This window comes from Amblyomma americanum, chromosome 3, assembly GCF_052857255.1.
Source record: "Amblyomma americanum isolate KBUSLIRL-KWMA chromosome 3, ASM5285725v1, whole genome shotgun sequence".
In the NCBI taxonomy this organism is placed as follows: domain Eukaryota; kingdom Metazoa; phylum Arthropoda; class Arachnida; order Ixodida; family Ixodidae; genus Amblyomma; species Amblyomma americanum.
In genome coordinates this window covers 42,873,742-42,877,672 of record NC_135499.1, presented here as the reverse complement: position 1 = coordinate 42,877,672, position 3,931 = coordinate 42,873,742, and the positions used below count along the sequence as shown (strand labels likewise).

At 53.1% G+C, this 3,931-nt stretch overlaps 1 non-coding gene across 1 annotated transcript; it reads right to left on the bottom strand.

Annotated features, from left to right (window-relative positions):
- Window positions 1-3,508: 3,508 nt before the first annotated feature.
- On the bottom strand, window positions 3,509-3,671 carry LOC144126477 (U1 spliceosomal RNA). The gene has a single exon (XR_013313518.1). It is a non-coding gene; the product is annotated as a U1 spliceosomal RNA (small nuclear RNA).
- Window positions 3,672-3,931: the final 260 nt, after the last annotated feature.

The window sequence follows — 3,931 nt, the reverse complement described above, 5'->3', positions numbered from 1 at the left end:
GAATGTGAGTGGGTTAGACGTATCAATATTGGTTCCCCTAGCTCCAGCCAAAATATAGAACCGCCTGAAAAGTACTCCAGAGTCACTGCTGCTGCACTAGGCGTAGTACCGTACCACCGTGCACAGTGCAGGTGCTAGTTGATAGCGAGACTCTCAAAGCGGCGGACTTAAATCCTGCTGAGTGGACCAATGTCATCGGCACCTACGGCAAGAACAGCAGGAACGGAAGCAGACAACGCAGGGCACGCGTCGCTGCCGGCGTCGGCGTAACGTCCGACGTACAAAGCCAACGGAACGCAGCTGCGCGCCACAGCGATTGTTGAGCGCCGTAACAGAAAGATGGCGCCACTGCCTCCACAAGTCTACAAGGTAATTTTCCGCTCGCAAAGAGGGCTGTATCTACCAACTTTGCAACCACAGCAACTACTCCGAAGCATTTGCGCAGCAATCAACACACAGCCGGGTGATTACTCCAGCTACGCATCCATCCAGGCAACAATAACTGCACAATGGCTACAACAAGCAGGGACACGGCAATTCAACTGGTGCAGGTGAAAACGATAACCCACGTCGCCAAGGAATATGCAGTCACCGCATACATAGCGCCAACATCGGACGGGCCTGGAATTCTCTTGCTGAATAAAGTTTTTCCATCTATCCATCCATCGATCCTGAACACCACCCCTACCGCAGAGCAGCGCGAGCCTCCGCGCTCTAGCGTGAATACGGACGTAAACCTTCCGTGGCTTACGTGGATGCCGCGCCTCTTACCGCCGCTACCCAGCCCACGCCCTTGCAGTCCATGAAATCTCTCTCCGACCCATTCTTACTGCCTCAGTCTACACTGCAGACGCCGAGGAGGCAGCTACTGCACTTGCCATCAGGCAAACCTCCGCGGAATACATTTTCAGTGACTCGAATTCGAAGCCTGTGGTCTGCAACTACGCGGTTGGACGGGTGGCACCCCCGGCCAGCGGCACCTTACGTTCTGGCACCGTCCTCTCTCGCCACATCGAAATCTTCTGGGCGCCCGCTCACGCGGCCCGTCCTGGCAACGAGGCGGCTAATTCCATCGCTCGCGAATCGACTGACCGACCAAGCCCGCCCACGCCGTCAATGGATACGCGCGACGCGCTCCTCATGTACCGTGATATTACATTGCACTACCGCCTCTCTCGGAACACTTTCCTCCCTCCGCACAAATCCCTTTCCCAACACCACCAACGCTTGTGGCGCCACCTTCGAGCCCACCTTTGTTACTCCCGCACGTCTTGTTCTCCTCCACCCCGGAATGTACTCGCCGACCTGCCGCTTATGTGACAGCCCAAGAGCCGACTATGCTCACACCTTATTGTCCTGCCCAGCACACTTGCCCCCTGCATCTTGGCACCGAATCAGTCCGCAGCAGTGGGAGGCTGCTTTGTCAAGCATCGAGCCGGATCTTCGGCAGGCGACCTGGGCAGAGGACGCCACGATTAGGAACCGCCTGGACGCCACTACCGGCAGCCTGAAGGCCGCCCGCAATGCTGCTGCGTAATTTTGTTTTGTAGCGGGAGCTACACTAGGCTACCAGTCGAGCATTTCGCGGTACACGCGAGAGGGCAGTTGTGCGCATGCGCCGTTACCATGGCAACCGGGGAGGAGGAGTGTGCGCGCCGCGTGCTTCGTCACTTCTTTCTTCCGGAGTCCCTCCTTTATTTCTTCCCTTATGGCGCGGTTCAGGTGTCCGCCGATATGAGAGACAGATACTGCGCCATTTCTTTTCCCCCAAAACCAATTTAACCTTATGGCCGCGGTCCGCGGTGTCGGTCTCCACGGCAGGCGTCGCATGGATACCTACCATTCCGCTGAACGAATCAACGTGAACCGGCGTGATAAAGAAGGGACTGAGAGAAGAAAGGAAGAAAGAGGTGCCGTAGTGGAGGGCTCCAGAATAATTTCGACCACCTGGGGATCTTTAACGTGCAGTGACTTCGCACAGCAATCATCGGGCAGTGTTTATCTCTGTCAAAACAATTGAATAAATAAACAATGTGTCTCACCGAATACTTCTTCAATGCTTAACATTTTAGTAACAACATCAAACTCGACAACATGCGTAACCAGCGAAGAACAACAGCTCTCGCTACGTATATCCTGGCATAGCTGAGCTAAGCCACTGCCAATTTTTTTGTCCTTCACTTCAATACAAGTTTTTCACCACCACCGCATCCGTCACTACCGCCACCTAGCTTAAAGCGCGATGGAGGTGTCCGCATTGCTCAGTTCCTACACGGACACACAGATCCGGGTTGTGACAAGAGGCCTAGAAGTCGAGGATCGCCAGCGATCATCGGGCAGTGTTTATTTCTGTCAAAACAACTGAATAAATAAACAATGTGTCTCACCGAATACTTCTTCAATGCTTAACGTTTTAGTCACAACAACAAACTCGACAAAATGCGTAACCAGCGGGGAACAACAGCTCTCGCTACGTATATCCTGGCATAGCTGAGCTAAGCCGCTGCCAATTTTTTTTTTGTCCTATAACCCCACACCATCTGCTACTTTTGTCGACGAAAATAAATTTAATCCTCCTCCTCATCATCCACTGCCCCATAGGGCCAGTTATGCGCCTTTCCTTTGCTTTCGAAGAAAATAATAATAATTGGTTTTGGGGGAAGGAAATGGCGCAGTATCTGTCTCATATGTCGTTGGGCACCTGAACCGCGTCGTAAGGGAAGGGATAAAGGAGGGAGTGAAAAAAGAAAGGAAGAAGAGGTGCCGTAGTGGAGGGCTCCGGAATAATTTCGACCACCTGGGGATCTTTAACGTGCACAGACATCGCACAGCACATGGGCGCCTTAGCGTTTTTCCTCCATAAAAACGCAGCCGCCGCGGTCGGGTTTTCGAAGAAAACTGAAGATTGGTTTTTATAATTCGTTTTTAGGAAAGGAGGAGGAATGAACTTCGCTAGGCTTTTCTGTCGTCGTCAGCCCGCTTTCGCCCCAGGTGGCCTCCATGAAGGGGCGACCTCGAGGATCCAATCTGCGGTGATGGCTTCTTAAGGTTTCTGTCACAAATTTGGCAAATAGGATTCATTTAACCTTTTGCAATTAAGGCGATCGGTATGGGCTCTTCTAAGAGACGTGGCTTGTGCCCTGTACCCACGCCCGCACGGGCGTGGGTAAAGGCGTCTGTTTTCCCTATATATGTATGTAACCTCGTTGTATGATGTGGGTGGCTCCGCCGGCAGCTCACTGTTATAGGTTCTTGAGGGAAGGAAATGGCACGGTAACTGTTTCAAGCGAATATATCGGTGTACAGCCGAAGCCCGCCGTAAGGAAGGGATACACGTGGTTGGGCTGAAAGTCAAACTCGGGCGTACGCAAAACGCGGCGCAGCTAGCCAGTGAAGCTTTCGCTCCAGAACCAGATAAGACACCCTGGCTATGCAAAATTCAGAGGAAATTCTGTCTTCAAACGTCCGAAGACAGAAATTAATTTCTGGTGTTTGCGTTTGAATATGGACGGGGGACGTGCGCACGCTGTCCACCACTACCTAAAATTGCATGCCCCATCTGCCTCGATTGAGCAGGTGGCAGGAGTCAACGCGGGCGCAGTCCAATACCCGCGTCTCATCCCGGAGGCTCCTCCATACTGACCAAGGACGCCCCGGCACCAGGTAAGTATGGTGTTGCAAATGGGTTGCAAGCCCCAAGGGTAGCGTTGGCCTGGCGGCCTGGGGCAAAGCTGGAAACATTCGAAGGTCCCGGCAAAGGATGAGTCGACTGGCAACAGAACAACTGGTTTATTCTGGCATCGCAAAAGAGCAGCCGGTCAGGGCGACCACGTTACTCGAAGGAAGGAATCGAAGTCTCTCGTTGGCGTCCGGGGCAGCTCTCTTTATAAACCCTCGGAGTCGAGGGCAAGAGGGAACGGCTTGGGAAGAG